Consider the following 27,168-nt stretch of genomic DNA (forward strand, 5'->3'; position numbering starts at 1 on the left):
ATACATAACAATATTAATATGTGCATGATGATAGATGTGATAGGGTCAGATATACACTGTAGCTGTTATATTGTTGTGGTTTCAGTCATGTCTCTTTATGTGTGTTATCGTTTACAGGGAGTGTTCTGTTTACCTGTGATGTTTATTTATAATGTCCATGTGCGTCCGGTAGTCATGTACTGTTGCGTCTATATTGATCGTTAACCTGTTTGTCCAGTCGTGTGCGGGTATGTTAGAGTGTGAAGGGATGTAACCCTGGTAAATACTAGCCGCAATATATCGCTCGGCTAGAGAGATCTTCTCTGTGTATTGTTTTTTTGTCATGCACCCAACTTGATCTGAGTCTCCTAAGTTATTCATTTCAAGTCATGTAGAGATGATGAACTGATTTGGTAATGGTGTTTGAAATTGACAGAAGGGAATTTAGACAGATGTACGGCTTTTCACCTCAAAGCGACACCTTTAAAATATTGATACCCAGGTTCCGTGATCTTGGATCCGTCAGGGACTTACATTCTGTGTCATAATTTGTACGTGAAGTATGGCAAATAAACACAAACTCATGATATATAACGTTCGGGTAGTTTCATTAAGACAACACTGTATAATATATACAGAGACAAAGTATACAACTCTGTTATACACTCAGCACACATACTATATGACAACTTGACAGTAGTTTAGTAAACTAGCGGCTACATGGCCCTACCATAAACGATAGTACACACAACTACTGACAGTGAGTGTTACTATAACAGTCTTTTAAAGACTTTCATTCTGACATAGTGTGTCAGGGAGAGCTGATCCAGGCAGTCCTATCGAGACTTTCCATCTGACTGACGAACTACGCAGGTGTACCGGCTTATATAGACAACCGCGGCAATCCGCACGTGCAATATTCGTGCCAAATTACCTGTACTCGGAACACTTCCGCTGTCAAATGACTAAGGAGCCCCGAATAGTGTAAACAGCCGGTATATCGAAAAATACAGTGGAACTTGTAAGTAGACAGTCACCATATAATCTACTCAATAAAGTTTAAACATTTCCTCGACTTTTACACTCCTCCCCCCTTAAGACAAAAAATACAACTTTTTGTCAAAATTTACATAATTTATAAACTTTGATGACAAAGAAATATATCTCAGCAGATCGTACAAAAACTACACAGGTCGGCACAACATCAGCTTTAACATGCAATTGTAGTTGCAAAGTACAACGTCACTACAAAACATACTTTCACAAAGTTTTGTACACAATTAAGGTTCCAATCAGTTCTGATGGCGATACCAACTTACTACCTACATTTTGTATAAACAATAATCATACATATATAATTGATACAACACCTGATACAATCTTCAAAAACATTTAATATAAATAGGGATACGTCCCTCTTACGAATTCTTAACACATGTAAACAAACATTATACATATTGTAGGTGCTACAAAATAATCACATAATAATTTAGCATAGAATCCAGTACTACAAAATAATTCATGAACCCTGTCTATTAATTACAATGTGACAGTAGATTTGGAATGAAATTCTTTACTTAAAATAATTCATGAATTCATACAACATATTCAACCAGCAATTTAACACCTAAATTCCATACACTGCACAACACTCGTATAAAGTACACACTAAACAATCAGATTGAGCACACACAACAATCACAAACATTACTTGAATCATTATATCCACTCCCCTAGAAACCTATATTACAAAATGTAATGATAGTGTTACTACATGTATGTTACAACATCAATATATAAATGGAACTACAATCACAGAACTACACAGCACACTCCTCTTTGTGTTAATAGCTTCAAGAGCATAATTCAAAGTGCCCAGTACACTTTTTTTTTCATGAATTTGCTTACCATGCCAGGGTAACATGGTCAACCATTGCGTTTTACCAAAACTACCTACATGGTTGCTCACTCTTCAGAAGCACAAACACAATAAAAACAAGTTCCTGTATAACAAAATAACAATAAAATAAAATATAAGACAAAATGCATAACAAAATAAGCACTTGATTATCTCGAGCTCTGCCACATCAAATTCATTCTGTACATAACCACAGACAATATGTACAGAGTCACTACATAATGGCAAGATACACTAAGTATCCAGTTCCAGTAATTTTTAAGTATCCAAATCATAAAGTACTTTAAGCTGTACACACAATGAAAGCAACTCGCACACAAACACAGCTTCCGGGAAAACACGAAGTCATTTACAATCCATGTGTTGCTACTCCAATAGTTGGTTCCACTTTACCCACTGTACTGTCTTAGAAACATACACATTTACAAACTCTTATTGGTTCCACTATACCCACTGTACTGTCTTAGAGATAGACATACCTCTACAACCTCTAAGTGACGTTACTAGTCAGCTAGCACTGAGACAATCTCACACACCCATAGTTAGCTCTAGGTTGACCCGACTCCTTTCCTTCAGAGTCATATTCTAAAATGGGTTCCTCTTCCATATTTAGACAGGACATCGTATCACTCCAAAAATTCCACATTACTACCCAAGTAGTTCAACCAAGGAACAAAAGTCTCCTTATAAAGTTTAATATAAACCACAAACACTGCTAACCTGTCACCTGAGGCTGAGTACAGCATTATCACTTCTGCTTTTCAACTCTAGCCTCCTAGACTTTGGTATAGATTTAAACTTAAACTAAGACTTCACAAGATACCAGGAACCTTCACCATACCCTGTAGCATTAACAAAGGAAAACTCTGACTATATTATTAAACCAAGCCAATTATAACAACTTTTCCAACTACAGATTAAAGACGCGTTTCTGTGTTCGACATACTTCCGGTATACATCAGGATTTTTCCGGAAATACCAAGTACAATGTATATTCATAAAAGCTGCCACTCCCTCCAAGTAAACACACACGAATAAAGTCTATTTGCCATTACTTCATTTCACTTTTACAAATCTTATCACACCAACATTTCAAAAATGCCCAAAACGGGTTGCCAAGATCCTGGTCAGTACGGCACCAATGTAAAAGGAGCGGCTTTTCACCTCAAACCGACACCTTTAAAATATTTATACCCGGGTTCGGTGATCTTGGGTCCGTCAGGGACTTACATTCTGTGTCATAATTTGTACGTGAAGTATGGCAAATAAACACAAACTCATGATATATAACGTTCGTGTAGTTTTATTAAGACAACACTGTGTAAAATATACAGAGACAAATTATACAACTCTGACATACACTCAGCACACATACTATATGACAACTTGACAGTAATTTAGTAAACTAGCGGCTACATGGCCCTACAATAAACGATAGTACACACAACTACTGACAGTGAGTGTTACTATAACAGTCTTTTAAAGACTTTCATTCTGACATAGTGTGTCAGGAAGAGCTGATCCAGGCAGTCATATCGAGACTTTCCATCTGACTGACGAACTACACAGGTGTACCGGCTTATATAGACAACCGCGGCAATCCGCACGTGCAATATTCGCGCCAAACTACCTGTACTCGGAACACTTCCGCTGTCAAATGACTAAGGAGCCCCGAATAGTGTAAACAGCCGGTATATCGAACAATACAGTGGAACTTGTAAGTAGACAGTCACCATATAATCTACTCAATAAAGTTTATAAATTTCCTCGACTTTTGCACAGATAAGACAAGGTAGTATTTGTTGATACAAGATAGAAGAACATGGTTAAAGACAAATTTCAGAGAACACTACACTTCTCAGTATAAAATTCTTTCTTCTTTACCGCACAGGTGTTTGCTTCAGGTAAGTATTTATAACGGAAATAATAGTCACTGCTCTAAATTACTATATCAACAAGGTGTAACACTCAAAGATCAGAAGATGAATTGAGTGTGTAACGGAAGTACGCTTTTGATTGGTCAAAAATATGCAGACTACTTTCTGTCCACAGTTGAATAAGGGTTATTTTTCTATATATTTACCGTTACCTGTGCTTGCTGCTACCATCGTAAACCAAAATTGCTTATGGGCATATACAGTTTAGAAATGGATCCCGATACCTACTATATTTTTCCTGGTATAGCTACGCTTACATACTTTAAATATTAATTTTGGTTTGGTTTTATTTTGTTTAACGTCCTATTAACAGCCAGGGTCATTTAAGGACGTGCCGTGTTTGGAGGTTGGAGAAAGCCGTAGTACCCGGAGAAAAAACCACCGGCCTACTGTCAATATGTTTACCGTTACCTGTGCTTGCTGCTACCATCGTAAACCAAAATTGCTTATGGGCATATACAGTTTAGAAATGGATCACACTACCTACTATGTTTTCCGGATATAACTGCGCTTACACACTTTAAATATCAATTTTGGTTTGGTTTTATTTTGTTTAACGTCCTATTAACAGCCAGGGTCATTTAAGGACGTGGCAGGTTTGGAGGTTGGAGAAAGCCGGAGTACCCGGAATACCTGACAACTGCCCCACGTAGGTTTCGAACTCGCAAGCCAGAGGTGGAGGGCTAGTGATAAAGTGTCGGTACACCTTAACCACTCGGCCACCGCGGCCCCTATTCAATATCTATCTATAAATAAACTTTCTTTATAAGAACAGAAAACCATGCATCATATAATATTTATTAGCATATCTTTAGGTATTCATAGGACGATGCTTCGATCTGTATTTTTCCATTTGCTGTATAATCGCATATTGATTGCACAATGCAAATGTACTTACAAATATCTTTTCTAAATTACACAATACAAAATGAAATAGAAACACAGAAAAAGGGGTAACCTAGCTAGTGTACCCACTAGATATATAGTTAATTAGTAGGACTAGGATTATCATCCAAAGTTTGACCAAAGTATGTAGTAATAGACGATTTTTAGCCATGTATTGTTACTCACTAAAGGTGTATGTTATTCCATCAGGACACTACAGTGGATGACTCTCTGAACAGCCATGAAAAGGAGCTCTATAAAAGTGACATTGAGGCCCTTAAACACTGCTGGCAAAAGTGTATAGATACTGAAGGGGGTTATATTGAAAAATTATACAATATCTGGCAAAATTCAAATCCTTCAATATGAGGATAACAACATATCAATAAGCCCTCGTTTGTTGGGAGAGGTCGATTCATATATCAACTATAGTCTGTCTTGTTGTGCCTCTCTGTATACAACCAGCTCTGCATCGAGATACCTATCCCAGTCATTAGACTTCTCCAAGCATGGGTTCCTCAACCTGGATTCTAGTGTTCCACTAAACCTCTCCACAGGTCCACTACACTAGGGTGATATGGAGTGATAGAAGGTTTCGACATGGATAATAGACGACTTACATTAAATCTGGAGTGAATTGTGTCCCTTAGTCACTCAGGATTTCCCGTGGAACGCCTACTCGTGAAAATATCTGTAAAATGGGATTCCGATACATGTTCCATCCCAATGGTCTTCAGTGGAACAGCTTCGGAATAACGTTTTGCATAATACGTATTGCGGAATAACCCGCAATTCACGTTATAAAATTGGGTGCAGGTACTGCTTGTATCTGTTTCGATGAGAAATCTTGTACTTGCATGTATTAACGAAACAAGTTTAGAGCACGACGCTTTAATATAAAACATAGGATACATTACTGAGTTACCTCCCTTGTCTGTAAGCTCTTTCCGGTTTCAACAAGAAGATGAAATCAATTTGGCAGTGGAACAAATTCGTTCAATTAAGTATCAGAAACTGTTTGTTAGCAGGAAATAAGATTTCAAAAATATGTATAGATATTTGTTTTTTACGGATAAACCTAATTTATCCGTAGATGTGCAAATTTAGGCCTGATTGTGGCCGATTGCTTCTCGTGTTAAAAAATGTATCCGACGCCATGCTAGTCACACATGGCGCGATTGAAATACACATTATAGATATAGTGCGACTATCAGATATTAAATATCTAGTCATGCAATTTCACTCATTTAATTTTGAAGTACTACATTTGAAAATGTTTATAAAGTCAATTTATGTTGGTAAATGTCTGTGCCAGTTATGCGTATAATATGGGCGATGGCCACGGGGTGCCGATTGATTTGGAACCCAAGTTTAATGATTATGTGTCATTATTATCAGTGATCAGAATCGTTCAAATGCATTATGTTGCCTATTTATAAAACGAAACATAGCATGGTGTTAAAATTATGTGTATGTTCTGTGTAACGGAACCAATGTGCTTTATAAATATGGCATTACCTCGCCTGACATTAAATTGCTGTTGGTTGATGTCGTTATATGATTAGAAAGGGGCCATCCGAGTCGGTTATGTCAAAGAGGAATAGAGGGACTGATCCAGGCAACAATGAACCTCATTCAGATCTACCCGTGCAGGTCATTGAAGGTGGAGATCCCCTGGAGACCACGTTTACAAGGGAGTCCCTATGGCAACCAGCAGTCACATGACAACAGTCATCAGAACCATCTACAGGTACACCAATAACTCAAATTGTCAGTGTAAAATGATCTGGGAATTTTGTTGCTAATCAAGCTCGGTGAATGTAGTAATGCACAGAAAATATGCTTGATTGTTATTTGATGGGGTGCTGATAGTCAGGCCTAAAACAGCTACAAAAACGATATATAAAAATATAACTAGACAGTTGACTGATGATCGTGCATTCGTAGTTAAAATGAGCATTTGGCATGGCATTCTGAAATAGATGCATACGGTGCGGTTAGGTGTTCAAAGGTCAGGATCCCAGTAATGGAAACTGTACGATGAACAGTCCATGTTGAGAAAAGCTCCCAACCCAGAAAGTTCATGGGGAAGGGTGGACAATGAACTATATTTTACTGTACATGACCCCTCGAGGCCCCAGGGACAAGCATAATGTAATACTAGTAGCTAGATGAAGGAACGTTTTGATTATAATTATATAAAAAGGACAGTGCACTCGAAAGGTATACACTTATGCTCACAAGTGCTTGCGGTGCAACAGGGCACATCCGATTTCAAAATTGTTATCAGGCTGGTGGTCAGGGTTCAGCAAATGGGTTGCCAAGTACCACAGGTCTCAGTATCCAGAGGGGTTCAAAATTCAATATCAAGGGCCCAGGGTAACTACATTTAAAAAAAAGAGTGGAGCAGGAGTGAAACCGAGGGAAAAATCATGAAGGAAGTTTAGTTAAGTAGACTAGCTGGCCCTTTCACGGTTAAACCTATTTCAACACTCCATATATCCCCTTTAGGAGTTGAACATTACACACCTAGCTTATCCTAGGGAAGGAGGCATAAATAATATGATTGACCCCCAGGAGGTTTTAGTTCAGTACTCATCCTTTGACAAGGTGGTAACAATGAATTCCAATGGGGCATTGTTGGGGAAATGGACATTAAGTCCGCTTTCAGGTTGATTCCAATACACCCTTTAGATTTTGACCTTTTAGGCTTCCAATTAAAGGGAATATTAATGTTTGACAAGTGTCTCCAAAGGGGTTGCTCTATATATTGTAGCATTTTTGAGAAATTTGCTAGGTTTATTGAATGGATAGTAAAGGAGAAGTCTGGGGATATATCATTGGATCATTATTTAGATGTCTTGTTTTCTGGTAGAGCTAACACAGGAACCTGTGGCATTTTGATGGGAGAGTTTAGGGAAGTTTTTGATGAACTTGGCATTCCTATTGCTAGAGAGAAAGCACAGGGCCCCAAAAACTATACTGATATTTTTAGGGTTAGAATTGACACAGAAAAGATGAATGGGAAAATTCCCCATGACAAACAAGTGTCAAGTAGTACTTATTGTTGAAATTAACTTAATGTTACAAAAGGGAAAAGTTACCCTGAAAGAGCTACAGTCATTAGCTGGTTCCTTGTCAATTTATGCTAGGGAAATCCCTGTGGCATGTTAATTCATCAGACGGATGTTTGATGCAATGACAGGTGCATGTAAATCATTACACTTGGTTCTAAGTACTCAATGAATTAGACAGGATCTTGAATTATGGGTAATTTCCTAAATCATTTCAATGGTGAATCCTATATTTCTGAAGTAGATTAGTCATCTAATGAGTCTTAGGGCTTACTTACAGACAGTGCAGAAAATAACACCTTTAGATTTGGGGCTCTTTTTTGGGAACCATTGGTCTGTTTTTAGGTGGCCAACCCTATGGCAGAACGAACCACTCATGAGAGATATTACATTTCTAGAGTTTGCCAATTCTTCTTGCATTCCTTACTTGGAAAACAGTTTTCAGTTTTCAAAAAAAAAAAAAAAAAAAAAATGGTTTGTTGATAATGAGGCACTTGTTACTATACTCAACAAGAAAACTGCAAAGTCTTTGAGGGTTTATGTCCTTATTGCGCCCCCTGGCGTTGTGCTACATGAATAATAGTATTCAGTTTTAGACAATACATCTGGCAGGGGTATCCTATTCAGCATCTGATGCTTTATCTTGGTTTTAGCTCTCAAAGTTTCGGCAGGTAATCGCAGGAGCAGACATAGGATCGACAGAAATACCAGGGAATTTCTGTGCTACATATTGACAGTGAAGTTGACAGGTTGATAGGGAGTTCTTTCACAGAAAATGCTAAGGCATTATACAGTAAAGCTATGACTAGTTTTGAAAAAATATTTAAGTGATATGAACTTGGTGTATAGTTGGCCCCATCTATTAAGCAAATAGTTCATTACATAGCTTATATGTCATTACAGGGTTCAAGGCATTCAATAGTGCAATGTTACTTAGCGGGTCTTGGTTTCAATTGCAAAAAAAAAAAAAAAAAAAATTGCTTAACCCAACTCAGCATTTCATTGTACATAAAATGCTGGAGGGTATTAGAAGATGCAATGGTGTGGCTGATTCACGACTGCCAATTACATTGGATTTGTTGATAAAGTTTATTTCTGTTCTTCTTCAGATCTGTAGCTCCTCCTTTGAAGTGTGACCGTTTTTATGTGCTTATTCCATGGTATTTTATGGATTTTTCAGAGTTGGGGAGTTAACATGCGGTAGCAAAACACCAGTAAGATGTGTAGACAGCTCACAAGTTATTGTAGAAGATGGCTTTGCTTACATACAGTTATCATTTTCCAAGATAGACCAATATGAAAAGGAAACTACGATTATATTGCCCTATGTTAACAATATCAGCCGCCCTGTTTCAAATATAAAGTTAAACTTGGACATTAGGCCTGGTGTAAGGGGCACATTCCCTTGTCATTTCGGTTGTAAACCACGTACCTGGTATAAATTCTCAAGTATATTAAGAGAGGCTTGCAAGGCAGTAGGCATAGAGGCTAACACTAACAGATATACATCTCATTCATTCTGTATCGGAGCAGCAACAACAGCTGCAATGGCCAACATGTTGGAGGGGGAAATCATGGACATCAGCCGTTGGCGGTCACTAACATATAACAAGTACATAAGGATTCCAACACAAACATTTTTAGACCAATTTTTAGCGTGTTCAAGGACAGGTCTGGCTGGTGGGGTCCTCGATAATAAGGAGGGCTTGTGTACATGCCCAAAGTAGACCGGGGGGAAGTCAATGGAACATTGGCAGAGTTGGACTGTCCTTGTGGTGGCAGGGCAAAGGGGGAATGAAGATCAAGCACCTGCGACCAGTAGTTCAGCATTTGGTTAAGTTTGAGGATCCTCCTCGCATTTTCATATTGCATGTTGGGGGGGGGGGGGGGGGGGGGGGGGGGGGGGGTAATGACCTTCGTAATGACCTTCTGGAGACAAGGATGGGGAAAATTAAGAGTTGAAATCAAAGAGGCCATAATTTGGTTAGAGGTAAAATTTCCGAGAACTTTAATGATTTGGTCATAGGTATTACCTAGATTGCATTGGAGAGGGTCGAATAACACTGTAGCATCAGAAAGGACCAGGCGAAGATTGAAGGGTCCCTTTCTGCATTTATGATAAATAGGGGAAGTGCTTTTATTCAATACCCTAAGTTGAAGTTGGAAGACCAGTTCTTCCTTGCTAATGACAAGGTTCACTTGTCTAGTTTTGGCAATGACATTTTTGTAAACACCTTGCAAGGAGTGATAGAAACCTTTTTCACAACTAATGGTAGGGCGTTCCCTGAACTTAGGAAGGGATTTTTTAGTCACAACCTTGTCCGCGACTTTGTTGGCCGTTGGCGGTGAACAAGCCAATTTGAGTTGTCTTGTTCATATGGCATAGTTCGCGGTACAAGTTACTTTAGGTAGGTTTTGGGGTACATGTATATTGTTCAGACTTGCTGTGTTGGTGAAATGCTACCTATTACATGTACATCAAAAAAGGTTACCGCACCTATAGAAAAAAATACTCTTGGTTTGCCCTCATTGAGAGTGCCGTGTTTTGACCTTGAAGTTCGTGCTGCGTTGTCTCTCAGACCAGGATTCGGATAAATCGACAATGTTCAAACTAATCCCTTGCTATATATCTTTGGAGAGCTGCTGCCCAGGATACAGTTTATTAACTGATTTGTCTAATTTACAATATTTTGGACATTTTATTCATTGTGAACATTGTTCTGCTGATCTGTTTATATTGAATGCAGTTGCAGCTGCATATTGATTTGTTGAATATTGATTTCAATGATTTGGCATCTTGATTAACAGGGATCTGGCACCCAGAATCTGTTAAATATTGAGGATTTGTAAACTATTGATTAACGGGGAGTTGTCACCCATGAACCGTTGATTGATGTGATTACTTGATTTTTCATTGAATTTGCTTTATAATTAACGGGGAGCTGTACACCCAGAAACCGTTAATTATCATTGTTTGTATTATTGATTTGTGGCATGTCATTTATACCCATGCTGGGACGACTGCCAATTCTAGTAAAGTTGTGACTAATAAATCCAATCAAACCTTTTTATGATGTCTTTGTTTTGCATTCATATTTTATAATACGTATTGCGGAATAACCCGCAATTCACGTTATAAAATTGGGTGCAGATACTGCTTGTTTCTGTTTAAATGAGAAATCTTGTACTTGCATGTATTAACGAAAAAAGTTTGGAACACGACGCTTTAATATAAAACATAAGCATATCATCACTCGATGTTCATTATAAAAGAGACGTTAACCGTGTCCCCTAAAACGCCTGTATATCCTCGTCGATGTCCTCTATACCTCTGGTTTTTTTTTTTTTTTTTTTTTTTTTTCTTCATTGTTATGATTTTTCTCTTTGACTATCATTTTCTTTTCTGCTTTCTTCCTTTCTTCAAATACAGTGTAAAAGTGTTATTTTCGATGGTTCATATTTTACAAAATTCGCTGCTGATGTGTTTCTGGTGTGGGTTTTAACAACTTGACGAGCGGCATGCAAAATTCATGCGTATTATTATTTTTTCCGCGTCAATGCACTGATTTAAGATATTGAAATAATCATAAAATCATATTTTCAAATGAGCTACGAAAAGATAGTACTAAATATATCGTTAGCCTACTGTAGAGCTTAGCCCTGCTGTTGTTTGTGTTAAAACACCATTTACATTCCGAGCAAATATGAATTATAACAACTATAAACACATATGTGAATATATACCTTTCCTAAAAATAGAGATAGATATACAATAAATTCATTTATCAGTTAATCAACATCTTGCAACATTTTGAAAATTAAACTAAAAATGTAGTTTTTTCTGCTTCTTTCTAGCTTCTGAACAGGTTTTTTTTGTATGTTGTTCTAATTGTTAAACACACACCCCTTTCCTTCCCGGACACCAGCTCTGGATAGTAAACTCTCATAGATTACAATTTTCCAAAACACTATGTTGGAAAAGCACTTAAGACAGAAATTCACTCCATATGAAAACATACATTGTAATTGTGTCCATTAGGATGCATGATTTCGGACTGTGTTGTTAGAACTGAGAAATACTCCTACAGGTAATTATATGTATTACAGAAAGCAATGAAGAAGTGAGTATTGGGTCTGAACAAATAATTTTCCGCTCACCCTTTCTGTTAGTTTGAGGTGAGAAGCATGCATTAAGTTAGTTATTGCATGATTTTGCGTCACTCGGGACTCGGATCGCTCGAGTTTGATAAATCCCTTATACTCAAGAGCGATGCAATGACTTTTTCAAGCTATACAAAAAATGTATAGAGGGAGGGTTTTAGCTGATAGTGAATACGTACGTCAAAACGTTGTACATAGCCCGCAGGCGATATACCGGAGCGGGCTTTCAGCAGATTCTAAATTATAAAACCATTGGCTTGGCTTGTGCTGGCAATTTAACGGATCGGGCAAAAAATAGGAAATTCCTTTGGAAATGAGAGTTCATGTCATAGACAATCATTTCCTGAACAACATTGAGTCAATTGACTCTGTCTTCTTTTACCTTTTATTCTATATGCGAATGCTTCTGATGTCACTAAAAAATGTTTTTTTTCAAGCATTATAGCCGTAGGCGATTCCTCTGACGTCAAGTCCTCGTCCGGTGTCTGTGAAATCATATCTGAAGGTAAACGTGTCAATTTGTTCTGTGATACGGACACGTCGGATGGACCATGGTATGTAAGTATGGAATACTTCAAATTCCCCTATAATGGAGTGAATGAGTATATAACCTTTATAACATTTAGTGCTAACCTCAGGTATTGTGCGTAGAATATCTATTGTAATATTTTGAAGTATGATGTACATTATATAGAAAATGTTCTCTCTTTTTTGTTCTAATTTCATGACAATATGTTAGTATACATATTCTGTAGTCTATGTAGGCAACACATGGTGGCATTTAATAAGAATTTCCTCTTCGCATTTCTATGTAATTCACTGTACGGAATATGGAAACTCAGGACACCCAATTACCAGTCCATGCAAAGGTGCAAAGGTTCTTTGATATCAGCACAGTTCGTCGTCAATTTTGTGTTGTACTTAAAAATGTATAGGATTTGACACATGTATATAAACATCATTGAATATCTTCTTCAATACAATAGTTGTATTGAAAAAGTGAAGCAATGATAAAAAAATTTACACAGGTGATACAGAGACGAACAAGTGGAGATGTCGAAAACGGTTTCGGGGATCTACTGGGGAATTTCTGGATTGGTAAGTTGGTTTATATTTGACCTATCAGGATTTCTGGATTGGTAAGTCTGTATCGGGCAAGAGTGAAAATTCCTTTTTGGTGGTTTAACAGGTAAGCCCCAAACAGTTTCTAAAGAATATCGATGTATTTTATGAAATATCTATTCATATCATTAGCATATGAAAATAAATTGTTCGACTCGCTCAATTTTAAATTACTTTGTGATTGTTTTCTTCATTCCCAACTATGATCTGCATGTCCAAAAAATGCTTGAAAATTTATTCATGTTTCCACCAATTTAACTACAAAACCTTTTCGATGTGCCTACACTGATGCTTTGATCATTTATCTATTCAATTCATGATTCTTTACATTGGCTATTTTAAACATGATAATTTTGAGCAAATAAATTTAGATTTCACAACCGTGTAATTCTGAAGTTACAGTACTCCTGACGTGTTAGTTGACTTTGATGGAGACATGTATTATTTTTAGTTACATGTATTAGTTGCATTATTTGTTTTCTTTGATTAGGTAGAATCCTGAATTTCAGGTGGTATATCCCGTGTACCTACATATATTTATATTTCATCAAAAGACAACTCCGGTCCAACCGTGGTTCAAATATGTTGGCTGCAAACAGATTAAATCGGTCAATGTCATCAACGGTCTATAGATAAAAACAATTTATCGCCAGATTGGCATTACATAAGTTTCGAGATATACACCATTTAGTAGGGAGATACCTAAATGAGGTTCCATGTGAATTGCGATTTAATTGTTACAAGTTATTCTTACAATGACTGATTTCATCAAGCAATGTTGCCTTACTTGCGTTTTAAAATGTAATGCTATTAAATACATGTCCATGTATTTCGGAAGGTATACAACGGATTTCTGAGGTGTAGGGCGTAAATTTCATACAAGTACTAGTAAAATGCGTCTAAATGTCTCATTTTGTTTAGTTGAGCATTTGCCCCTGTGAGGAAGGCTTTCGGTTGTGTGCCCATGCCAATACATACCAGAGTGTATAATACTAGTACAGAACTTGCTAGTCCTGCTTAGCGCTCGGCATTTTTGGAGTGGGATGACTAATTCATCCGTTGTCTGCAAAATGTGACCGGGTTCGTGTCCTCCTGGATGGCTTCGGCAGTTTGCTACTGTGAGGTAGCACTGAAAATTCGGCATCATAAGGAGATAGACACAAACATACTTACTACAGCCTCAAAAAACACACCCAACCACACAAACATACATGTTCAAAATGTATCTCGAACACAGGGACGGCCATCCTTAAATCTCATTAGCTGTTGATAGGACGTTAAACAATACCAAAGCAAACCAAACCGAAAATTAAGAGTATGTCATTTTCCCTTCGTACATTCGATGGTTTGGTTTGGTATATTTTTTTAACGTCCAATTAACAGCTAATGTCATTTAAGGACGGCCTCCCGTGCGTGCGACATGCATGCGTGTAGTGAGTGCGTATGTGTGTTTTGGGAGGCTACGATATGTTCGTGTTTAGTCTCCTTGCGATGGCATTTTCATCATACAGCAATGATTTATCAGCAGTTTACTTTTTCATATTGGACAAGATTTTATACCTACCGAAAGGACATCAATATACGGACGTTCTCCTACGGGGAAACTGGGGAAAATAGGACATTGTTTGGGAAACAATCGCTCTGATCTTTTGGCGGTTGTTTACACTTGAAGGGTACTATTTTTTATCTTTTTAGGGAAACAAGCTTTTTTTTTAGATTTTGTTACATATGAACATGTCTTTCTAAAAATATTTTTCTGATATTGCTTCCATAGTATATCTGGTGTCATTTAAACTGTCAAAAGACACATAGACCGGCGCCGTCAGAATTTTATATTGATTTACATTTCCTCTATATATCGATATTCTGTTTTGAAGTTTCTGTGACCCAATACAATCTTACATGTCACCTAATGTTCGATACAATTATAATGATGATAATTAATCATAATTTTCATCGAAGTCTGCTATCCTTTTGGTTATGCATGCCTGTTATATCTGTGTTGTATATAAAAATATCCATGAACAGGCACGAATGGTCGATGTGTGACTGGTTCTCTCTTTATCTTCTTTTTCTTTCCATCAAAGGCAATGACAACCTTCATCTGCTGACTACCATCCCGAGGATCCTCCGAGTGGAACTAGAGGCCTGGGACGGGACAAGAGGATATGCCCAGTACTCGACATTCCAGGTGGCCGGTGAAGATCTGAACTACAAAATTCTTGTACAAGGATTCTCCGTGAACGTTTCCTGTAAGTTATCACCATAATTTTTTTTATTATTATTTCAAAAGGTATGGTACTTCATTGTACTAATATCAATAAAAATATCATCGCCTACTCATGCTACTTATCATACATGCACATGTATTTGCTAATATGTTTTATATGGACGTCATCGTATCTTAAAGCAAAGTGAAAGTGATTGAACTAGTCTTTATCTCAGAGAACGGGACGACTTAACATATTTGTTTTCAGTATGTTCATCTGTCAATACACCCAATATATAACCATCGGCGCCACTCGCCTGGTCTGTAATTACACCCAATATATAACCATCGGCGCCACTCGTCTCGTCTGTCAATACACCTTATACATGTATATAACCATCGGCGCCACTCGCCTCGTCTGTCAATACACCTTATATATAACCATCGGCGGCACCCACCTCGTCTGTCAATACACCTAATATACAAGAGGCCCAATGGGCCTGTATCGCTCACCTGGCTATAGAGCAAATTTGCAGTTGATTGAAGTCATTTCTACAGATACTATGCTGATAAAAACATTATTCAAATATCAGAGTAAGCTAGGTTTATTCATGTCAATATATTTTTTAGTCCTTCATTCCAGCATACTATTGGCCTAAGATCGGGTCTTGGCTCTTGGCTCTAAGCATGCTACAGACAGGCCCAATATCAAGTCCCTGGGCCTCTTGGTTATTGAGAAGTCTTTTAAAGATTTTAACCTATTTGACCCATGTGACCTTGAATGAAGGTCAAGATCATCTATTTGAACAAACTTGGTAGCCCTTTACTCCAGCATGCTACAGGCCCAATATGAAGTCCCTGGGCCTCTTGGTTATTGAGAAGGAGTTGTTTGAAGATTATAACCTATTTGACAAATGTGACCTTGAATGAGGGTCAAGGTCATTTATTTTAACAAACTTGGTAGCCCTTTACCCCAGCATGCCACAGGCCCAATATCAATTCCCTGGGCCTCTTGGTTATTGAGAAGAAGTCGTTTGAAGAATATAGCCTATTTGACCCATGTGACCTTGATTGAAGGTCAAGGTCATTTATTTTGACAAACTTTGTAGCCATTTACCCCAGCATGCTACAGGCCCAATATCAAGTCCCTGGACCTCTTGGTTATTGAGAAGATGTCATTTGAAGATTATAGTCTATTTGACCCGTGTGACCTTGAATGAAAGTCAAGGTCATTTATTTTAACAAACTTGGTAGCCCTTTACCCCAGCATGCCACAGGCCCAATATCAATTCCCTGGGCCTCTTGGTTATTGAGAAGAAGTCGTTTGAAGAATATAGCCTATTTGACCCATGTGACCTTGAATGAAGGTCAAAGACATTCATTTTGACAAACTTTGTAGCCATTTACCCCAGCATGCTACAGGCCCAATATCAAGTCCCTGGACCTCTTGGTTATTGAGAAGAAGTCATTTGAAGATTATAGCGTATTTGACCCCTGTGACCTTGAATGAAAGTCAAAGTAATTTATTTTAACAAACTTGCTGGCCCTTCACCCCAGCATACTACAGGCCCAATATGAAGTTCCTGGGCCTCTTGGTTATTGAGAAGAAGTTGTTTAAATGAAAAAGTTGACGCCGGACGGACGGCCGGACAGACGGACGGGCAGGTGAGCTAATAACCATCGGCGCCACTCGCCTCGTCTGTCAATAAACCTTATATAAAACCATTTGCGACACTCGCCTCGTCTGTCAATACACCTTAAATATAACAATCGGCGGCACCCGCCTCGTCTTTCAATACACCTTAAATATAACCACAGGCGGCACCCGCCTCTTCTGTCAATACACCCAATATATAACCATCCTCGCCACTCGCCTCGTCTATCAATACACCGAATATATTACCACAGGCGGAACCCGCCTCGTCTGTCAAAAAAACCAATATATAACCAGAGGTACTCGCCTCGTCTGTCAATACACCTTATATATAACCATCGGCGCCACCCACCTCGTCTGTCAATACACCTTATATATAACCATCGGCGCCACTCGCCTCGTCTGTCAATGCACCTTATATATAACCACAGGCGGCACCCGCCTCTTCTGTCAATAAACCCAATATATAACCATCCTCGCCACTCGCCTCGTCTATCAATACACCTAATATATAATCACAGCCGGCACACGCCTCGTCTGTCAATACATCGAATACATGACTACAGGCGGCATCCGCCTCGTCTGTCAATACACCTAATATATTACCACAGGCGGCACCCGCCTCGTCTGTCAAAACATCCAATATATAACCACAGGTACTCGCCTCGTCTGTCAATACACCCAATATATAACCACAGATACTCGCCTCGTCTGTCAATACATACAATACATAACTAAAGGCGGCACCCACCTCGTCTGTCAAAACATCCAACATATAACCACAGGTACTCGCCTCGTCTGTCAATACACCTTATATATAACCATCGGCGCCACCCACCTCGTCTGTCAATACAACTTATATATAACCATCGGCGCCACTCGCCTCGTCTGTCAATACACCTAATATATAATCACAGCCGGCACACGCCTCGTCTGTCAATACATCGAATACATGACTACAGGCGGCACCCGCCTCTTCTGTCAATAAACCCAATATATAACCATCCTCGCCACTCGCCTCGTCTATCAATACACCTAATATATAATCACAGCCGGCACACGCCTCGTCTGTCAATACATCGAATACATGACTACAGGCGGCATCCGCCTCGTCTGTCAATACACCTAATATATTACCACAGGCGGCACCCGCCTCGTCTGTCAAAACATCCAATATATAACCACAGGTACTCGCCTCGTCTGTCAATACACCCAATATATAACCACAGATACTCGCCTCGTCTGTCAATACATACAATACATAACTAAAGGCGGCACCCACCTCGTCTGTCAAAACATCCAACATATAACCACAGGTACTCGCCTCGTCTGTCAATACACCTTATATATAACCATCGGCGCCACCCACCTCGTCTGTCAATACAACTTATATATAACCATCGGCGCCACTCGCCTCGTCTGTCAATACACCTAATATATAATCACAGCCGGCACACGCCTCGTCTGTCAATACATCGAATACATGACTACAGGCGGCATCCGCCTCGTCTGTCAATACACCTAATATATTACCACAGGCGGCACCCACCTCGTCTGTGAAAACATCCAACATATAACCACAGGTACTCGCCTCGTCTGTCAATACACCTTTTATATAACCATCGGCGGCACCCACCTCGTGTGTCAATACACCTTATATATAACCATCGGCGCCACCCGCCTCTTCTGTCAATACACCCAATATATAGCCACTGGTACTCGCCTCGTCTGTCAATACACCTTATATATAACCACAGGCGGCACCCGCCTCTTCTGTCAATACACCCAATATATAACCATCCTCGCCACTCGCCTCGTCTATCAATACACCTAATATATAATCACAGCCGGCACACGCCTCGTCTGTCAATACATCGAATACATGACTACAGGCGGCATCCGCCTCGTCTGTCAATACACCTAATATATTACCACAGGTACTCGCCTCGTCTGTCAATACACCCAATATATAACCACAGGAACTCGCCTTGTCTGTCAATACCTACAACACATAACCACAGATACTCGCCTCGTCTGTCAATACATACAATACATAACTAAAGGTGGCACCCACATCGTCTGTCAATACACCCAATATACCATAGGTACTCGCCTCGTCTGTCAATACACCCAATATATAACCAGAGGTACTCGCCTCGTCTGTCAATACACCAAATATATAACCACAGATACTCGCCTCGTCTGTCAATACATACAATACATAACTAAAGGTGGCACCCACCTCCTCTGTCAATACATACAATACATAACTAAAGGTGGCACACGCCTCGTCTGTCAATACATACAATACATAACTAAAGGTGGCACACGCCTCGTCTGTCAATACATACAATACATAACTAAAGGTGGCACACGCCTCGTCTGTCAATACATCGAATACATGACTACAGGCGGCATCCGCCTCGTCTGTCAATACACCCAATATATAACCAGAGGTACTCGCCTCATCTGTCAATACACCCAATATATAACCAGAGGTACTGGCCTTGTCTGTCATTTCACCCAATATATAACCAGAGGTACCCGCCTCGTCTGTTAATACACCTAAACTATAACCACAGGACCCGCCTCGTCTGTCAATACACCTAATATATAACCACAGGACCCGCCTCGTCTGTCAATACACCTAATATATTACCACAGGTACCCGCCTCGTCTGTCATTACACCCAATACATAACCAGCGGAATTCGCCTCGTCTGTCATTACACCCAATACATAACCAGCGGAATTCGCCTCGTTTGTCAATACACCCAATACATAACCAGCGGAATTCGCCTCGTTTGTCAATACACCCAATACATAACCAGCGGAATTCGCCTCGTCTGTCAATACACCCAATATATGATAACCGCAGACACTCGCCTCGTCTGTCAATACACCTAATATATAACCACAGGTACCCGCCTCGTCTGTCATTACACCTAATATATAACAACAGGTACCCGCCTCGTCTGTCATTACACCCAATATATAACCAGAGGTACTTGCCTCGTCTGTCAATACACTCAATATATAACCACAGGTATTCGCCTCGTCTGTCAATACATACAATATATAACCACAGGTACTCGCCTCATCTGTCAATACATACAATATATAACCACAGGTACTCGCCTCGTCTGTCAATATACCCAATATATTACTCTTGGCGGCACCCGCCTCGTCTGTTAATACATCCAATTACATATCTCCACGCATTCGTCTCTTCTTTTATCAACTAAGAAGTTATACATAAATTCTTGGATGTAGGTATGATTTCTTTGTATATATTTGTTGTTAAGTATGCATTTTGTTACTGTTTAGTTGATGCTATGGCCAAACATAACGGCCACGCCTTCACTACGTGCGACAGGGATAATGACGATGATTTTTTTTTTGCGCAGAGACGTGGCATGGTGCTTGGTGGTACGTGACCTGTTACAAATGTCATCTGAACGGGCGATACGCGATTTACGATGGAAATTAAGATGTTGGAGCAATGATCTGGTTGAGATTCCCTAGACCAGAGTTTAACGATATTCCTTTGAAGAAGAGCAAGGTGATGATTCGGTAGATAAGCATGCGAATTTAGTTTGAAACCTCTAATGGAAACGGAGCCTGTTCATTTAAACCAAATACTTTTGCCATACTTCATTACGAAATCACCACAAATATAATACTTTTATCAGAATAACCCTAACCTTATATTACCGTTATAACAGTTATACAATTAGAAGGCCAATCGAGGGAAACATCACCTTTCTCAGGTTAACAAAACTGAAAAGCCAACGGCATCTGGATTTTCACATTTAACGTCATGGCTTTTTCCTGTAAACTTATCCTGGAATATTCTTACCTGAGTCTCCTTAGCGGTTTTGGTGTTACTTTGTGTTTGATCAAAAAATCGCTTTTTTGACTTATGAAAATACTTATAAAGACGGCGACGGCACGTCAAATTGTCGGCACTCACGGTCGGCCAGTGTGTAAGAAATCGGTTGCAGATGTTCCATTTAAAGGTACGACATATATATGTTGGTCAACCAGTTACGCAGAGGCAACGTCAACGTGGAATGTAAGGACTTGTTTGGCCCATTTGAGATGCTTGTTGTTCACTGACGAGTCTCGTCTTTCGCTTTAAAGGTCTGATTGACGACAACGTGTCTATTTTGGCGTCGTGGGGAACGATATTCTAACGCTTGCGTAACGAAAAGCGGCAGATAACGCTGCAGCAGGACAACGCGAGGCCCCATGTTGCTAGGGTTTGCCGTGACTTTCAGGCTCTAAACAACGGTCCAGGTCTTGATTGGTCAACATACAGTCCAGATGTGCGTTAGAAAGCGCGTTAGCGTCCATATAACATCGCTCAATTTATACAGCCCTTATTCAGGAGTGGAATAATATCTCTCAAAGGGCAATAAACACCTTGATGAGGTCAATGTTAAGGAGAATAAGAACAGCGACTTATGCCAGGGGTGGGCACATACGCTACTGATTTGGATAAGGAAACACCGTAGGATACCCTTGTTTTAACGGTATTTACGCAAACACCGTCTGTGATAGGACAATACAAATCATATAAATGTATTCAGTAATGATGACATAATCGCAAAACCAACATGCGATTCTTTTTGTTTTGTTTTAGTGTATTTAAAGCTAAAGATAACAATCTGAGATGTTAGCCTAGTGTGCAAGAATTCAGGTTAAAAGACCTGTCGGAGGGGTCTCGATCAATAAGAAAACGACGAAAATCACAGTCATACAATAAAAAGCATGTACAAATACATTGTATATATTATCACAATACAGCATACTAATATAAATATAATGTATATATACTATTTTCATTACAAAACATACACAAATAAAATCATTACAATACAACATACTTGTATAAATACAATGTATATATAACATTGTCATTACAGAACATACACAAATAAAATCATTACATATGATACTGTAATTAGAACACATTTTATTATATTTTTGCCAGTGAAATATAGAAATTTTATCAAACTAATGAAACTTATATTTTCACTGCACCGACAAGCAGTGAAAATATAAGATTTTGCAGAGAAAAGTTTTCATTATGTACCCATCAGAGCGAACCGTTGTATCCACCTCATTGAAACTTGCCGATGTTTCCAATCGAAGCGAAGAAACAAATGTAGATAAATAGGTTATTTTGCTGTATTTCTGAAACATTCAAAATAGTTTCTGACAATAAACTCACTTGACGTCAGCTATTCATGCACAGATTCTCCGATAACAGCAGAAAACGCTTAAATTCCGCTGATCAGTCCTTTCAAAATGGCGCCGTCAAGTTGACGTGGAATAATGCCACAAAGAGATGACGTCATGAATTATGTTACTGATTCTCGCAATTTTTGACACTATTGAATTTTCGATGTTTTTGATTTTGTTTTTAAGTAAATAAAATGCAATAAAAAGAAAATTGAATATTTTCCCGTTAAATATAACATATATTTCACTCGTATGACAGAATATTTCATTGCTCTCGTGAAAATATCAATATTCTGTCATACTTGTGAAATATATGTTATATTAAGCGGCGAACCATTCAATATCCTCTATAAATACATTTTTATGTACATATACAATACTCTTATTATCATTTTCCTGATAATAGAGCCCCTTTCGGTTTACTGTCTTACAACGTAAACGCGTGGAAGATATTATATTTGTATGTGAAGTTCTAAGGTCATTGGATAACTAATGAATGATTAATCTATTTGAAGTAACAGCGACCCAGATTTTTATTCTAGGTAAATGAAGTATGTGTATATTGATCATAAATGAGGTCGTAGAATAAGGTAGGCTCCACAAACATACGGACTGATTTGTCAACGGTGACCTGATAATTTGTTTGTCTATTTGGACCTATATCCTAGTGAGTATAGCATCGTTCAGGTTTCATTTGTTTTATTTTCATAAGTTTTCATACAGTGTAAAGTACATAGTATACAATTATATTCAGAAGTAATAAGCAGTATTACAGTATCATAAAGTTGCAGAAGATCTAACACACACATACACACACACCTTACTCCACATTCATTGAATGATTGATTATCGTTTTGATGAGTTTTCTAAATTAATATTACTTTTACGCTCTATTTAAAGAAAGGAAGAAAGCAGAAAAGAAAATGTAAAGCAAAGAGAAAAATCATCACAATAAATAACAAATAAAAAAATGAAATAAACAAGAGGCCCATGGGCCTTAACGGTCACCTAATTTTTGAAATATTTCAGCAAATTTGAATGAAAGAATGAATTTCAAAACAAATAAAACAAATGATAGTCAAAAATGTGATTTCCCTATAACTATAGTAAAGTTTATCCCCTCCCATGGGGCAAACGTGAGACCCCATGGCTAGGAAATTCACAATTATGGTAAAGTACCTTAAGACCCTTCGATCTGTGAAGAGTATTTAATTCTACCTTATTTGGGTTCTAAGAAAAAGATTTTTAAAATTTCAGTTAATTTGACTCTTTTTGGCCCCGCCAACCAGCCCCTGGGGGTCAGTCAGGGCCAACATGTACATACCATCAAACTGTCATCCCAAGCTGATAATTTTAACTAAGTTAGAATGAATTCCAATAAAAATTCAACAAATAATAGTCAAAAATGTGATTTCCCTATATAAACTATAGTAAAGTTTACCCCCTCCCCAGGGGCAAACATGAGACCCCAGGGTCATGAAATTCACAATTTTGGTAAAGCACCTTAAGACCCTTCCATCTATGAAGAGTATTTTATTCTACCATATCTGAGAGTAGAGAAGAAGATGTTTGAAATTTCAGTCAATTTGACCCTTTTTGGCCCCGCCCACCAGCCCCTGGGGGTCAGTCAGGGCCAACATGTACATACCATCAAACTGTCATCCCATGCTGATAATATGATACAAGTTAGAATGAATTCCAATACAAATCCAACAAATAATAGTCAAAAATGTGATTTCCCTATATAAACTATAGTAAAATTTACCCCCTCCCCAGGGGCAAACGTGAGACCCCAGGGTCATGAAATTCACAATTTTGGTAAAGCACCTCAAGACCCTTTCATCTATGAAGAGTGTTTGATTCCACCTTATCTGAGAGTAGAGAAGAAGATTTTTGAAGTTTTAGTCAAATTACTACAATTCATATTCCTTTTAACTTTAAAATTAAAACCGTTCCTCAATTGAATTTCACTTTCTTGAATGATATAACTACAAGTTCCACAACGAGGCATGTTGCATTTAGATACACAAGCATTAGTATTCTGACTTCCGAATTTAGATCTTGTTAAAATTCGCTTAAGATTTTAGCGGGCTGAAGTTAGCAGCGGATTCGTTATTCGTTATTGGGGATTCGAATAACGAATCCGCTGCCAGCAGCGGATTGGGGATTCGAATAACGAATCCGCTGCCAGCAGCGGATTGGGGATTCGAATAACGAATCCGCTAGCAGCGGATTGGTGATTCGAATAACGAATCCGCTGCCAGCAGCGGATTGGGGATTCAGTTTTTTATGTTTAAATGATGTTTCATTTTATTGACGTTTTGACGATTGGATTCAAATAACAAATCCGGTTCAGCCGTGGATTAGAGATTCAGTTACATATAAGTATTTTTCTTATTATATGTGATTGGGGATATCGAATAACGAACCCGCTGCCAGCAGCGGATTGGGGATTCGAATAACGAATCCGCTGCCAGCAGCAGATTGGGGATTCAGATTTTTTTTATGTTTAAATGATCTTTCTTTAAGTTGACATTTTAATGTTTGGATTTAAATAACGAATCCGCTGCAACAGTGGATTGGGGATTCAGTTACATATAAGTATTTTTTTCTTATTATATGTGATTGGGGATTCAAATAACGAATCCGCTTGATAAACTATGATTGGAGATTCGATTTTACATTTTTATTTTGTGATTCGAATAGCAAATTTGTTGCCAATAGCGTATTGTGGATTCAGTTTATGATGTTTAATTGACGTATTTTATCATAAATTACGAAAATGGTAATTTGCGGGTATTACAATGATATAATTACTTGGTAATTCAATCAACAATAATGGAATTCTAGTTCAAATCTGCTGCCAAGAGTTTCTTTCTTGTTGGAGGTTTATCGTCTCTTTACAAGTAGACAAAGTTCTATGTTTCTTCGCCAGCACTCTATGTTATATATTGTAATATATAAAGACCAGAGTATCATTTCGATATAGCTGAAGGTTTGATTGGAATGCAAACATGTATACGGAATCTAAAATTATATCAGTAAAATAATCTTGGTTATTATATTTATGCTACAAATAGGATAATATTGTTAAACTATTCTGCTGTTGTTCGAATCTCCAATCATATATTAAAAGGAAAAATATCAATTGAACATGTATGTAACTGAAACCCCAAATCATATTTTATAAGAACTAGAAATGTCTGTAAGACATAAATGGTCCCGTCTTCACATGAAATTAGTTATCGATACTTGGATAATGTTTGTATTTTAACCAATAAGGGGCCAGAATTTTTTTTCTTCTTTTTTTTTTTTTTTTTTTTTACAAAAATAAATAATGCCATTGTCTTTGTATAGCCAGACTGCATATTATACCAAATTTCATAAAAGTCGAACGATATTTAAGTATCGACCAATCAGAAATCTCTATTTGGCGGCCATCTTGAATCGTTATTCTGTTTTTTTTGGGTTTTTTTTAATTGTTTATAATGAGTGCTGTCATGGTATCATTTCTCCCATCAATATCCATAATCAGATAGAACAAACGCTATTACAGGATATGTTTTAATAAAGTTTAATATTGAAGCGGGACGGGACGGGACGGACACGCGAACACTATTTATCAGATTTTTACCTGTGAAATATTGAGAATTATTCATTCTATCAAATTGATATTTTGAAAAATATCACTTTTTCTGATTTGACCAATCAGAACACTGCTTAAAAACGACAATGCGGAAAGTAAAGATTTGAAATTATAGGATGTATAATGTAAGATAGAATATAGGCCATATAACGTCACAATTTTGCGTACATTTGTAAGCCACTGACAAGGGACTACAATGGATTCTGGGAGAGATTGAGCTGCCTCGGTATATTTTACTATGGAATGTAATGAACAGAATATTTAACAGTATCTTCAGTAATACCAAATATATTTCATTCGTGTTGCTAATATTTTTTTTAAAAATATCAAATAATTAGCCACATTCATAAAATATAGTTGGTATTACTGAAGACACTCCTCTATACCACCATCCCCCACCATTTCATGGCGGGGGTATAAAAAAAGCAATTAGGCTTAAGAAACTGAATCCCAAATCCGCTGCTGGCAGCGGATTCGTTATTCGAATCCCCAATCCGCTGCTGGCAGCGGATTCATTATTCGAATCCCCAATCACCTATAATAAGAAAAATACTTATATGTAACTGAATCCCCAATCCACTGCTGCAGCGGATTCGTTATTTGAATCCAAACATTAAAATGTCAACATAAAGAAAGATCATTTCAACATAAAAAACTGAATCCCCAATATGCTGCTGGCAGCGGATTCGTTATTCGAATCCCCAATCCGCTGCTGGCAGCGGGTTCGTTATTCGATATCCCCAATCACATATAATAAGAAAAATACTTATATGTAACTGAATCTCTAATCCACGGCTGAAACGGATTTGTTATTTCAATCCAATCGTCAAAACGTCAATAAAAAGAAACATAATTTAAACATAAAGAACTGAATCCCCAATCCGCTTCGTTATTCGAATCCCCAATCACATATTAAAAGAAAAATACTTATATGTAACTGAATCTCTAATCCACGGCTGAACCGGAATTGTTATTTGAATCCAATCGTCAAAACGTCAATAAAAAGAAACATCATTTAAACATAAAAAAACTGAATCCCCAATCCGCTGCTGGCAGCGGATTCGTTATTCGAATCCCCAATAACGAATAACGAATCCGCTGCTAACTTCAGCCCGCTTAAGATTTTTCGGTTGCCTTTTGCTGTTGACGAGAACACATTTATTTAAAACACTCTTCATCTGTTCATTATGCATTTTCATGTCTTCACATTTGTTACGAATGATAGGGAATATATTGAAATTACGGGGATTAAATGTGGTAACAAAAGGAGTTATACGGTCATTTTTGTTTGTTGTGCGATTACGGGATGTAAAAGGTCCCTTTTCTATAGCCAGACG

The 27,168-nt window shown here is 38.1% G+C and overlaps 1 protein-coding gene and 1 long non-coding RNA gene across 2 annotated transcripts in view; one reads left to right on the forward strand and one right to left on the reverse strand.

The window, feature by feature from the left end:
• LOC117334013 (ficolin-3-like) overlaps positions 1 to 27,168 on the reverse strand; it is a 175,673-nt gene that overhangs the window by 26,126 nt on the left and 122,379 nt on the right. The window lies entirely within an intron of this gene.
• On the forward strand, positions 12,989 to 15,415 carry LOC117334260. The gene is made up of 2 exons (XR_004534066.1): positions 12,989 to 13,052; positions 15,164 to 15,415. It is a non-coding gene; the product is annotated as an uncharacterized LOC117334260 (long non-coding RNA).

Source organism: Pecten maximus, chromosome 9 (genome assembly GCF_902652985.1).
Source record: "Pecten maximus chromosome 9, xPecMax1.1, whole genome shotgun sequence".
NCBI classification, from domain to species: domain Eukaryota; kingdom Metazoa; phylum Mollusca; class Bivalvia; order Pectinida; family Pectinidae; genus Pecten; species Pecten maximus.